This window comes from Lytechinus pictus, chromosome 7 (genome assembly GCF_037042905.1).
Source record: "Lytechinus pictus isolate F3 Inbred chromosome 7, Lp3.0, whole genome shotgun sequence".
NCBI classification, from domain to species: domain Eukaryota; kingdom Metazoa; phylum Echinodermata; class Echinoidea; order Temnopleuroida; family Toxopneustidae; genus Lytechinus; species Lytechinus pictus.
In genome coordinates this window covers 30743738-30758984 of record NC_087251.1, presented here as the reverse complement: position 1 = coordinate 30758984, position 15247 = coordinate 30743738, and the positions used below count along the sequence as shown (strand labels likewise).

Here is a 15247-nt window from a genome sequence, read left to right as displayed (position 1 = left end):
TTTCAATAAAAAAAAAACTCCAAATGTATGCTTGCTCGCTTCACTAGCAATTTTTTTAAGCCATATATTTGGCCCCTCAGGCGCGGATCCATGCAGAAGCAAAATTTAAAAAAATGTAATGTAAAAATGCCATTAAAACAGAGGTGTGCCCCCTCTTTTGAAATTTAAGACTTTTTTTTTTGTTGCTTGTCAAATATATGGGTACCTCAAAAATGCTGGAACGTCTTATTGGCAGCTATGCTGCATGAAATCTTGGGTAATAATAGTAATGCAGCCCTGGTAATGCAGCAATTGAAAATGAATTAATTGCTGAATGTTACATAATATATTTTTTAAATTTCTCTATGTAAACTTTGCTGTTTTTGCCATGAAAGGATATTTTGTTGATTGTCTCATCTTATCATACCTTAATTGGGTGACTATATTTAGAAAAAAAAAAGAATTTTGAACCTTTACCATCTTGAATGAAAGCTCGAGCTAATGCCGGGGTAATAATGATAACATCGCGCCTCGGAATAGAATATTTCTAGATAGTTGGCGCTATATAAATGCATATTATTATTATTATTATTAATGTAGGACCTACTGGGAAATGAAAATAAGACATAAACAACATTCAGTCATTTGAGGTTTATCCTTGTCAGCAAATTAAAAAAAAAATCCCTTCGCCGAGGAAAAAAAAGAGGGAGAATATATGGGGATGGCCGAGGACGGAAATTTGAAATATAAAATGTCCTTTTGAAAATGTACTGCGAAACTATACAGTAAAAATGACTAAGTGATGAGGCCGTTGGTACAACATTACCAAAGTAGAACTTGTGTGGGCCTATATCCACATGCAGGGCGGGTATCAAGGGTAATGCAGAAAACTTGAAATTGTTTTAATTACTACATCAGATACTGTCGTACTCGAAGAACATTTTTTTTTTATTAAAGAATGGATTTAGATACCAAATTGTTTGGTAAAAATTTTGTTGCAGAAATAAAATTATTGCATCCCGCCATTATATACCGCGAGTAGTATTGGGTATATTTGAGATATTTCGGGAAATATAGCCGACGTATTGGATTAAAATGATGAAAAGGTACAATGTCCAAACTGTCATACTCTTGAATTTCAACAAGTTTATTTAATCAACAAACAGATTGTATAGTCATCCGTGTTTCAAAGTGCTGATGCATCGGCATTATGACGATGATTAAGATATTTAATGATAATAAAGATGATAATGACACAGTGACCATACCAATGGTGACTTTGTACGGAGACGACAGCGGCAGGCCAAAATTTTTGAGAGGTCCAGATATTGCGAATCGGGCAAAATCTATATAAAAAAATGCCGGCGAGCAAAGCGAATCATAACTATTACAATGTATAAAATATTTGGTAAAATTTTTAGCCACGAGGGTAAGTAATTATACGTCCAACCAATTGGGGCAGCATTTTACCCAATGCTGGAAGCATATTGTCCAGTAAGGTTAAAAAATAAGCAGCAATTTTAGAATGGGCAAAATAATGCCCAATTTTGGTTGGACAAATAATTACCCTCATGGAGCACTTTTACCCAATATTTGTTATTGTATACAAAAATCAAATGTTGTGACTTCTATACTATACTACTACTACTACTACTACTACTACTACTACTACTACTACTACTACTACTACTACTACTACTACTACTACTACTACTACTACTACTACTACTACTACTACTACTACTACTACTACCCTTACGAAAATGTCGTGTGGTATATCTGTGTGGTACCCGGCTTTACCACACGAATTACCATATGAATGTAGGTTACCACATGGTTACCACATGAACATCTGTGGTAATTTTCCATATCCTTGTGTGGTAACGTCAGCTGGTAGCTGTGGTAATTTGTTGTCTATGTGGTACTTCTGTGGTAAATCAAAATTACCACATGAATGCATGATGTTACCTCATGATGCCATTGTGTGGTAATGTAAATTCAAATATGTGGTATTTGTGTGGTATTGTTATATTTCTGTGGTAAATCAAAATTACCACAGGAATGCATGTTACCTCATGATGCCATTGTGTGGTAATGTAAATTCAAATATGTGGTATTTGTGTGGTATTGTATACTTCTGTGGTAAATCAAAATTACCACACGAATGCATTTACCTCACGATGCCATTGTGTGGTAATGTAAATTCAAATATGTGGTATTTGTGTGGTATTGTATACTTCTGTGGTAAATCAAAATTACCACACGAATGCATTTACCTCACGATGCCATTGTGTGGTAATGTAAATTCAAATATGTGGTATTTGTGTGGTATTGTTATACTTCTGTGGTAAATCAAACTTACCGCATGAATGCAATACCACATGATGCCATTGTGTGGTAATGTCAATTCAAATATGTGGTATTTGTGCAAGTGGTATTGTTATACTGCTGTACGTGGTAAATCAAAATTACCACATGAAAGCATGCATGTTACCACATTAGCCCATTGTGTAGTAATGTCAATTCAAATATGTGGTATTTGTGTGTTATTGCCCTTCTGTTGAAAATCAGAAATACCACACAAAAAAAGTTATCACACCCATAACTTAGACCCCCCTCAGCTCACCCCCTATCAAAATTAAAAATTGATTCGCCGGGGAGAAGGGGGGGGGGGGTGGGCGGCGACAGGCTTGCGCATGCGCACTTACCGCCAACATTTGAAAAGAATTCCGTTTGCGTTGCGTTGCAGTTTATTGAGCTCGATCGAGAAGTGTGACGAAGAAGGCCGTTAATAATTCAACTACTTAAAGAATACGGGTTAGATATGGGCAACGACTTCGAAGACATTTGCAGTAGGCTAAACAGTAAGTTAGATAACCATTTTCTATGATTTTCTTTTCGTAGTTTGTTAAATGCCCCGGCTTGCAACTAGCTACAGATTTCGTTAATGAAAATGACATGACACTGGCGATCCCATCCTGTCTAACCGGGCGCTCGCCCGGCCCTGAGCGCCTGCTCGCTGCTGTGATGTGGACCACTGGCTGGTGGTCTCAAGTCTGCACACAGCACACCTAAAGGCTAAACGATTTGAGTTTAGATTTAACGTGAATTTCCTGTTATTTTACAAAATCTTTCAATTGATGATGTTCCTTGTATTCTTATGAGTAAGTGTGCAAAAAGTCTCATAAAAAAATTAAGAGAAATAATTGATTTTCTTGGGAAAATATCTCGGCCAGTCATGCCATGCCCATGGTCATGATGATGGTCATTTATGATGGTGGGCCCCAAGTCTGCGCACCTAACAATTTGAGTTAAGATTTAACATGAATTTCGTCTTATTTCACAAAATCGGCTTAACTGCAGTGCAGAATACCCCGACACTGCTCACTACCCAATCGTTGGTCAGCCAACACAACGATGTCAAGACCTATAGCTATATACTAATTCAATGGTATGTAGCCTAGATATATCCATACTATTATATACGTACATGCATTACTGGTACTACTACTACTACTATACTACGTACGTACGTACGTATGACGGTACGTACGAGCAATGCATCCAGGCCATACGTAATGACCTTTGCCCTTTGACTACTACTAGAGCTATAATTAAACATCGTTGGGTGCGCTGCTAGCCAACGACCCACGTTGTGACGGTACGGACGGTGCAATATAATATTCAAAACATCGCTAGCCAACGACCAACGATGTGACGGTGCCATGTAACATTTAAAACATCGTTGGCTAACCAACGACCCACGATGTGAAGGTGCAATAGTACAATATTAATACACTCTTTTAAATTACCTACTACTACTAGCTATTGCTATACATCGTTGGGTGCGCCGCTAGCCAACGACCAACGATGTGACCGTGCAATGCAACATTCAAAACATCGTTGGCAAGCGTTTCAAAGTATGGTTTCACAAAACAGTTTAATATATGCATATCCTGGTTAGTGAGGTGATCGATGTCATTCACTCTCTATTTCTTTTGTATTTTTTATACATGAAATATTTTCATTTTTTCTTCATTAAAATATGAAATAAAGTTTTAATTCCCATTGAAGGAATTCAATGGGAATTGAATTCAATGGGAATTGAATTCAATTAGGGTTAGGGTTAGGGTTAGGGTTAGGGTTTAGGGTTAGGGTTAGGGTTAGGGTTAGGGTTTAGGGTTAGGGTTTAGGGTTATGGTTAGGGTTAGGGTTAGGGTTTAGGGTTTAGGGTTAGGGTTAGGGTTAGGGTTTAGGGTTAGGGTTTAGGGTTAGGGTTAGGGTAGGGTTAGGGTTATATTCACATCGTTGGCATCGCCGGCAATGTTGGCCTCTACAACAGGCATATTCACATCGTTGGCATCCTGGCCGGCGCTGTTGGCCTATACGTACTAAAGATACATTTACATTGTTGGCATCGTTGGCACTGTTGGCATCTACTACAGGCACCAACACATCGTTGGCATCGCGGGCGCTGTTGGCCTATACCTACTAAAGATACATTCACATCGTTGGCATCGCGGGCAAGGTTGGCCTATACTACAGACACCAACACATCGTTGGCATCCTGGCCGGCGCTGTTGGCCTATACGTACTAAAGATACATTTACATTGTTGGCATCGTTGGCACTGTTGGCATCTACTACAGGCACCAACACATCGTTGGCATCGCGGGCGCTGTTGGCCTATACCTACTAAAGATACATTCACATCGTTGGCATCGAGGGCAATGTTAGCCTGTACTCTACAGTACAGACACCAACACATCGTTGGCATCGCGGGCAATGTTGGTCTACATAGGAAACTACAGATATGATCGCATCGTTGGCATCGCGGGCACTGTTGGCATGTACTACAGACACCAACACATCGTTGCCATGGCGGGCAATGTTGGTTTACATAGGCAACTACAGATATGATCGCATCGTTGGCATCGAGGGCAATGTTGGCCTGTACTACAGACACCAACACATCGTTGGCATCGCGGGCAATGTTGGTCTACACATACTACGGAAATATACACATCGTTGGCATCGCGGACACTGTTGGTCTACATACTACAGAACACAGATATAGATCGTTGGCATCGAGGGCAGTGTTGGCCTGTACCGACTACAGACACCAACACACCGCTACCATCGCGGACTGTGTTGGCCTACACGTACTACGAAAATATACACATCGTTGGCATCGCGGGCAATGTCGGCCTACATACTACAGATGCACACAGATATATATATAGATCGTTGGCATCGCGGGCAGTGTTGGCCTGTACTACGGACACCAACGCACCGCTAGCATCGCGGACTGTGTTGGCCTACACGTACTACGAAAATATACACATCATTTACGCGTTGGCATCGCGGACACTGTTGGTCTACATACTAATCGCGCGCGCTCGCATCGTTAGCGTTACATACAGTGCAGTCTGAACACTTAGAATCTATTCAAAAAATACTTGTAAGTTGTAAATCATTCAATTATTTATTATAGCTGATTTTCTGATTTGATAGCTTAAGTACATCGTTGTGCGCTGGCTCTCCAACGATAAGGTAACGCAGTGTCCGGGTATTCTGCAGTTGTTCCACAAAATCTTTTGGTTAATAGTGTTCCTTATATTATTAAGAGTAAGTCAGTGTACCAAATTTCTTATTAAAAATGAAAGAAAATATAAGATTTTCTTGAAAAAACCTCGGGCAGTCATTCTCAATCTCACTCTCAGATTGAAAAAAAAAATGGTATCCCATGTCTGCGCAGACTTGGGAGACCGCGCAGACATGGGGGAACTGACCATAATTACATTTTAATTGAACAAAATTATTAAGTTAGTGGTACTGGTAGGATGGGGGTCGGGTGTCCGGACAGTTTATCTTTTTGAAGCCTTCTTTTTATCTTTGGATTACACTAAAAATGTGAATTCAATACTTGTTATCATCTTCTATTTTGTTCTTTATAATATTTCCTAATATTTTGTACTAAAAATTGATGGAACTTTGCTTGTAATTTTTTTCCAAATGACTTTCTAAAATTGATCGTCCGGACACACAACAACTGGGTAATACTAATAGTGGCCGATGTCTGCGCACCTATTCACTTTATACACAGACCTATTACGCATGATGCGAAGATTTCGATAAGAAAGCACAGTCACAGAGGCTGCATTTTGAGGACGTCACATGAAATGCCCTGGAAAGAGTTCCATATGCCATTCCAATGTACCCCCCACCAACATGATAAAAAATAAGATTGTTGAGACTTAATTCCATTCCAGTTCGTTCACTTCAGATTTTTCTATAATTTTTTTTACCCTTGTGCTTGTGTTGGCACCTTAGTTGGGACTTGAGATCACCTCGTTTTATTTGCAGTCAAGACCTGTTCCTGCTATGCTAGCGAGAAGTGCTGATGCCGGAAGGGGTATTTTAACGATTATCAGCCAATAGTTCGACTAGACTTGACTCACAGACCCTTGAGTAAATAAACCGATGTCTATGGACAATTACACACACTAGATACATCCATACATGCTCGAAATTTGACGGAATAAAGCCATATTTTAGTATGTATTTCCACTCCTAGTACTATCCACTCCCCCATCATATATGTTCTATGTTGTGCTAGATATATTATTCTGAACCTTCTTCATGTTTTTATTTTCAATTTTAGTGGGGGTGCATATGGAACTCTTGCCAATGCCCTAAATTCATTATTTTCCCACCATTTTAAGTCAGATTTTTGATGAATAGATCTGTTTATGACATTTCAGGAGAAAGAGAGGGAGACCCAAAACTACCTGTCCTGGCATCACATTTGAGGAGGAGATGAAGTCGGTGAATATGACCTAGCCCGGGGGAGTTTCCAGGAGACGGCCCAGAACCACTGGCCGCCAGGAGTGGAGGTCCTTTGTTGTTGCTCTACATGTCAGGAGGCATCGGGCAGTAGGTAAGACTAAGTAAGTACAGTAGGCTCTTTCAGGTGTAAAGTTTATTTTTTGTTTGGAGTCATTGCTTATCTTCCATTATCAGAATCGCGCAGATTCGGATGTGCGCAATATTGGGGCACCTTATCTGTCAATGGTCCTAACTGTACTTAGAGGACTCTGTGATGATATTTTTATCATTTTTACATTGTACAAAGGGTATTTTCATTCACGGAGCCTAGACAAGTCTCTGTTGCCTGTAGAACTTGGTACACAAAGATGGATTTCCCTTAAAAAATCCACCTTTCCCACAATAATTTTGGGGCAAACATTTAATTTTTCCAATTTGTAAGCCTTTGTAATCTAAATATACAAAATTAAGGCTTAAGAAATGTTAATTTTAAGCAGGTAAACATTTCGAAGGATCACTTGCTTTGCAATTCCCAAGCTATATAACACAATGACATGACCTTAAGTCGAGAGACGTCCATATGCAAGAAAATACAGAGGGAATTGGTGCAAATGCATAGCTGATTGTGCTAGTACTAGATTCCAGGCCGACGTGTATCGGTTTGGACGTTCTAATGACAAGTTTAGAGTGTAATTTGGCGCTAATAGAGTTTCACAACGGTTGATCTGGTGATTCCAGAAAACTAATTTTACCTAAAAATTTGTTAGATTTTTTTGTCAAATATCTATTCAATTTAATGTGTTCTAAAACTGCTAAAGATAAAGTATAAGAATAATAATATATTCATAGGCCTACGCCCTACCGATAGTAAAATAAAATAAAAATAATGTAAGGCCTAAACTTAACCACATTTAGGGCCTATTACTATTGAATATTTAAAGCTTTTATACAGATTGTCTTTAATTTGTGGAAGTTAAAAATCAAGATGATGATTAGATCTAGAATTCTCAGATCTGAAAGTTAGACCATAACTTACCTGAAAAATCCTACAGAGTTTTCTAAATGCCTCATTTTGCCAGCCATATTTGAAAGGGTTCCTGCCCATTACGAAAGCTACCGTATGCACTTTAAAAGATTCATATTATTATTGTTAAAAAGACAAAAATTGAAGTGACATAAAGTAAGCTGCAGACAGTTGCTGGATACTCTTTGCATTAATATGTTCCTCACACTGACACTGCTGTCACAGTTCCATGTAAAAATTGAACATTGAAATTGCATGCACATTAATGAGTGGCACATGCAAAAAATTATTTGTAGGACCCTTAGGGCTTAGGCTTACTTCACCATATATTTTACGTCTTACCTACTGTGCATGTGCCATGGCTGGGACATGTACTTGTACATTTTGCAATTTCTTGGCATGATTGAGGTTAACATTTTATTATTTTTTTCTCTCTTTTGCAGCCCTGGTAGAAGCACCATCTTGATACCATCATTCAAACTCTCATCAGCTGTATCATTATAGGTGGACTAAAAGAACAATATTCATGCAGATATAATGGTGAGTACAAATTTATCCTTTTTGGAAGGTATTTTTTCATAATTATTGTGTTATTTTGATTATTTACATGAACATGAGATGCAGTTGAATAATTTTGATTTTGTAACCACTCTGATACAAAGCTTGTCTAATAATTAATGCTCTTACAAGGTTCATGCTGTTGTCAATTCAAACGTAATAGATAGGCATAAGTGAAACATCAACACCTAACATGCATTTATTATCACATCAGAATTGATCTTCGTTATGTGAAATTGGCAACTTGTAATTTCTTATTCAAACTGATGGAATTATCCCATAACCATTTAAAACACATTTTAAAAAAGCATGAATTAAAATCATGTTTAATTGATATAAATATTAAAAATAAAAAAATTACTTTAAAATGTCCTTCCCTATACAGAGATGGTTTGGAGGTGCAGCAGATCTTGAGGGCATCAAGCCCCCATCCCCCGACTTGACTTTACATGTTAATATTTGAAGTATAAATATGTAGCAAACCAGGGACCTATCCATGGAGGATTAGTCTATTGTTACTGGGGGTGCTGAGCATTGTTACAGCACCCCCAGTAACAATAGTTAATCCTCTGTGGCCAGGTCCATGTAGCAAACCCCACATTGTTTTTTAATCATTTTTTTAAAAAGTTTGGAAATTGATATTGAAACCATGTAGTTTTTAATGAATATTAAATAGTTAATGCAGGAAAGGCTTTTATGTTGATCTTCTTCTGTTATTTTTGCAGATGCCTTAAGTTGAAATGGAAGGTGTCCTGAATCTGCACCCATTCATCTGGTTTCGTAACTCCTTTCATAGTGCTATTGGAACCTGCTCCCTACCAGTATAACATCAAACAGATTGGAAGAATAAAGGCCAATGGGAAGTGCCTTTTATATTTCTACTTGCCACAAAGCAGTCCGTGGTTTAGCGCGATCTAAACTGGACTATTGTAATGCTCTTCGTGCTTGAATTAGGGCGATCTGGACTGACTGCAGATAGTACAGAATGCTGCATCTATTGTGCCATTTGCCATACGCCAACTTCGCTGGCTGCAAGTCAAGGAAAGGATATACATGTACATGAACATCAGTGTCCGTCTCCTGATTTTCAAAGTCAATGACAGAGATCCAGATTACATGTATTATAAGGAATCCCTTGTGCGTCATTTTCATTCTAGGCGCACTTGCCTTTTTATTTTTGTGATCATTACGCACCTACAAATTAGCTACTGGTGATGCAACTTTCTCCACTACTGCTCCAAGGCCATGGAATTAGCTCCTTCCTCTCCTCCAGTTGTCAACAACCTTGGATCAATCCAAATACAATTTGAGAAGACCTACCATATTCCTGATCTTTGCTCTGTACTTACAACAATACTGTCACTGCCTGGTAATTTGAATTTTTTAAAATCTCACGGATGGCATCTCAAAGTGCTTTGTATCTCGCAAAATAATGTGTTGTGTAAAAGCGAACACGCATTGAGGTCAAGCATAAGGGTAACCATGGATATTGCCTTTTATTACTTTTTAACAAAAGTGAAAAATTCATCCAAATTAGACAAGGGATAATAAAGTAATGTATGACATTCTAACCTCTGCATTATTTTGGTGAAAGAGCTCTAAGCATATGCAAGTAGCAAGCTGATGATGTCATACTGACGTACATTTTACGTGTACACGTATCCCCAGCTTATTATTTTGTATATAAAATTGTGCATTTAATTTTGTTTACCAAGAATGAAACAAATCGGATTGTAAACTGTATTGATGTGACTTACCTGTATTGATTATTGCTGGAAGTTCTTTTGCTACATGGGATTGGAAGACATACTTATTACACACATGAAGTAAATTATTATTTTATCTGGTAACATGAGAACAATAAAAATGTGGGCATGATATCATAAACTTACATGTATCTACTTGCATGTGTTGATGACCAATATTTTTGTAAATATTATTTTTTAAATTTTATCTGATTTTGATAAAATTTTCACTATTTTGCATGGTAAAAATTACTTTATTTTAGATTATGTTGAGCCCGTATCATATACAAGTACACCTTTAAAGATAAATTACCAGTTGTACATGTAGTAACAATCTTAAAATGAGTTCGAACAGAATCCAATAGAATTACCAGCAAAATATAAAAGATATGTGCCATAATTATAGCTCGGGAAGAAAATGTGTAATTGCTGAGAAATTAGCAAAATAAGCATGTAATTCTATCAAGGTATCAGGTATTTTTCAAATCAATCATAATACACTGTCCTGTCCCACATATGCTTTTCTGTGTTAGTGATCATCAGAATAATTGATTTTAAGTTCAAAATTAGTGATTTTACAAAGATACAAGTTTACATTAATGTACCAGATCTAGAGATTATGTACAATATTTTGACAATTTCTCATGAAATAATTGTTTGCTGCAACTGCTGTCTTTTTAATACCTCTAAGTGATAGTGTAATACAACCACAAACTTTTCTTAAGAATTAATGTACATGTATGATTCTTTCACCCAAATTTACATGCATTGATACTGTTGACTATTTGCCAAAAGTTCCTGCCAAAAGCCTTTTTTTTAACGATGTACATGCTTTTATAGACGACCTGCCAAAACATTGTTTTGTATATATATTCAAGGACCAACCAAAAAGAGATGAATAAAATGTTTGAAGGAAATTGAAATTAACTTTAAAAATGATAGCTGTCAATGCAGTATTATTACAGGGTTCCCACAGTCATGGAAAATCCTGGAAAAAATAGGTCATGGAAAGTCAGGGATATGTGAAAAGTCTTGGAATTGCGTTTACCTCTTGGCTATGACAGCTTTCTAGTTTTTATGTCTCACAACTCTCATACTCTGTGATTGTACTCTTCTAATATAATTGGTGTTCATGATCATAACATGTCTGATTTTGTAAACTGTGCCAGAAAGGAATTAAGTCATGGAAAGCAGCAATTTAGTCATGGAGAGGTCATGGAATTCTGTTTTCAAATTTCTGTGGGAACCCTGAATTTTTTTTTTTGTGCACTTGACACAGTGTGCACTACAGATGAACTTTGTAATGCCATGATATAAACCAGTACAATATCTTAAAGGAAAATAAAACCCAAAATATAATACCACATGATACCATTGATAAATACAGGACAATGAAAATGAATCCACTCATATACCCCCAATCCGATTTCCCAGTATGGAGTACCACCTTTTCAAAGTTGGCATCTTCTGGTTCGAAGTCTATGGATGGAGATTATTCCGTCAGCGACGAACTACATCTCTAAACGTTTGAGCATTATATATTCTATTTCATCGATAATAAATCAAATGTACAGATAAAACTCATAAAATATCAATTAAAATTTGTTTAATATTATATGATAGGTTCAAATTACGACTTGATGAGTTTTAATGATAAAAATTACACCCTAATCTACGATTTACAAATTGGTAGCGGAAATTGGGGTGTAAATCTTATCATGAAAACTCATCAAATTGTATTTTGAACCTACCATATATTAAACAAATTTTAACTAATATTTTTATGAGTTTTATCTGTACATTTGATTTGTTATTGATAAAATAGAATATATAATGCCTAAACGTTTAGAGATGTAGTTCGTCGCTGATGTAATAATTTTCTAACTAACCCCGCGAAAATGGCGACCTCCATCCAAAAACTTCGAACCACACTGTAAGAGGCCAACTTTGAAAAGGTGGTACTCCGTAATTGGATTAGGGTATGAGTGGATTCATTTTGATTGTCCTGAATTTATCAATGGGATCATGTGGTATTATGTTTTGGGTGTTATTTTCCTTTAATTCAGATATTACATGCCAGGGTATTGTCCTAGTTTTCATTTTTGGTGCGTAAATTGATCAAATTATTCGTTCCTTTGAATACTATTCTAAACTGAGTGGACTCCAAATACATATTATCATCTCTCGTCTATTTCTACTTGCCCTTCGGCCTTGAAGTAAACTTGGGATAATTATGCATTTTGTTATACGCAATTTTGAGTACAGTGCACTTTGACGCAGCTACTGATATTACCTATTGTAGACACATCCTTATGTTTCGTTCATTTTCTTAAAAACGATTACGAGTTAAATCATTTTTGTCTTTAAGCATAAAACAAAGAGTAATCAGTCCATTCTGTATGTGTGACCTGCAAAAAAAACTACAATGGTCGTTAATTTGGTTTGCTGAAAAGCCTGATAGCCTTTGAGGTAACTTTTTAAAGTATTTAGAAGAAATGTATCTTTTTTAAAAAGTATTTATATGCACTGTAATTTCTTTGATAGTTACTGTTATGTCACACTGTTTGTACAGTAAAGCAGCTGTTATACATTTTTTGTCAATAGCAAATGTAAACCAGTATTGTAAATTGATGACTCTATGAGCTAAATACCAGTACTTTCTATATCACTTGTAAAATAATTTGTTGTTTGTTCATTGAAGGTGTTGTATTTTTTTAATCTTATAAAAGTCCATAGGGTCATAAACACATTCTACTGCTACCAAAATCATACCCATGATCTGTGATGTATCTAACAGTTACCACACACATTGCAACACACCAGTTGCTACATACATTATCATGCATCAGTTATCACACATACCATCACACTAGTTACCACACACATTTTGTGGTAACGTGTGTGGTAATTGTAATGCATGTGGTAACTGGTGAGTGTTTACCACACACCATTTACCACACGAATTACCTCATATTTTACCACACACCAGTTACCACATGCATTACCACACACCAGTTACGTAACTGGTGTGTGGTAGTGTATGTGGTAACGCGTGTGGTAAATTGTGTGTAGTAATGCATGTGGTAACCGGTGTGTGGTAAAATGTGACGTAATTTGTGTGGTAAGGCGTGTGGTAAAATGTGAGGTAATTCGTGTGGTAAATGATGTGTGGTAACGCGTGTGGTAACTGGTGTGTGGTAAAATGTGAGGTAATTTGTGTGGTAAATGGTGTGTGGTAATGCATGTGGTAACTGGTGTGTGGTAAATGGTGTGTGGTAACTGTCGTGTGGTAATCTATGTGGTAAATGGTGTGTGGTAATCTATGTGGTAAATGTTGTGTGGTAATGCATGTGGTATCTGGTGTGTGGTAACTGGTATGTGGTAAAAATTGTTACCGTAAATTAATCCCTTGTGTGGTAAATGTTACCGTATATTAATCCATTCATGTGGTATTCCTGTGGTAATGTTGTGTGGTAAATGTTCCAATTTACCACAGGACAATACCACACGACATTACCACACATTACCACACAATACCACAGGACATTAAGACATAGCATTACCACACAACAATATATGTGGTAATCGTGTGGTAAAGTCCTATGGTAAATATATGGTATTACCACAGGACATTTTTGTAAGGGTACTACTACTACTACTACTACTACGTACTACTACTACTACTACTACTAACTACTATACTAATATATACTACTACTTCTTCTTCTACTACTACTACTACTACTACCGACACTGCCGACACAACAAACGTTAGGGTAAGTTGGTTTTAATAAAAACATGTGAAATTGCAGAAATTGTTAGTGATTGTTTGATGAAATCCATCAAAATATTGTGGACTGTTTTCTTTTAGATTTTCATCAAACCTCCACCAATATTTTCTTTAATTTTTCTGCTTTTCTAAAGACCAACTTATTTATTTATTTATTTTGTTTTATTTATTTTATACTGCAGGGTAGGCCTGTTCAGTTCTTAAAACTGCTTTACAAAGGCGCCCTGCAGTTTAAAATACATGTCAAGATAACTATGAACAACAACAACAACAAACAACATCAAAAATACAAAATATCTAACATCAGAAACAATTAACATTAAAATATAGAGTGGGAAGTGACAATTTAAACATACATAGCATTGTAAATCAATGGAATATAATTTCGCTCTTTATCAATTCGTATGAAAGGCTTTGCATATTTTTTTAAAAACTAACAAGGAGGTACAAACTTGTAAATTTGAAGGAAGTGCATTAAATAATGTGGGTCCGACATATGCGAAAGATTTTCTTTTATGTTCAATTCTAGCTTTGGGAAGCTGAGGGGGCATCGTAAAGAATACCGTGTCCTGTATTTCACGGGCCGTTTACATACTAAAGGTTTTAAGTAATTTGGAACTAAATCATAATCAATAATCAACTTATAATCAGGTTAATTGTTGGGCAACACCCAAATAGCAGATTCACTACGGACTTTTTAATTGTACATACTAAAGGTTTTAAGTAATTTGGAACTAAATCATAATCAATAATCAACTTATATTCAGGTTAATTGTTGGGCAACACCCAAATAGCAGATTCACAACGGACTTTTTAATTGTAAATTCTCTGAGACAAGGTCTTGTCAAACAAAGTGGTACAATAAAATGTTTCTGCAATATCTGACACCTTTCGGGACATAAATTAATTGAGGGGGAAAAAATCTTCTTTAAAAAAAATAAAAGTATACATCGTGATGATGGCTAGAAGATCCTGTGTTATATAATCCTGATGTACTATTATTACTAAACTGGGGCCTACTATCTGGTAAAAAGGTAAGTTCTCATGCATATCGTATTATTAACACCCAACACCTCCTAATAAAATATAAATTTTGGGAAAAAGCAAAGATAATCGTGGTGCAAAATATTGGGAAAAGATACACTAAATCAGGGGCCGCGGAAGCGGGGGGGCTTCAGCCCCCACTTTTTTCCAAAACCGTGTACAAAAACGTAAAAAATGACCACAGGATTGTGATTTTTTTGCATGGTCAGCCCCCCCCCCCCCCCACTTTGAAAACCCTTCCGCGGCCCCTGTAAATCAATTTTAGTTTTTCAGTAGAACA

The 15247-nt window shown here is 36.7% G+C and overlaps 1 long non-coding RNA gene across 2 annotated transcripts; it reads left to right on the top strand.

Annotated features, from left to right (window-relative positions):
- The first annotated feature begins 2719 nt into the window (after nucleotides 1–2719).
- On the top strand, nucleotides 2720–11466 carry LOC135154755 (uncharacterized). Of its 2 annotated transcripts, none has more exons than XR_010294172.1 (4): nucleotides 2720–2843; nucleotides 6743–6928; nucleotides 8274–8370; nucleotides 9114–11466. It is a non-coding gene; the product is annotated as an uncharacterized LOC135154755 (long non-coding RNA). The 2 variants fall into 2 exon arrangements; XR_010294173.1 differs by having other exon boundaries at nucleotides 6743–6918; nucleotides 9114–11465.
- Nucleotides 11467–15247: the final 3781 nt, after the last annotated feature.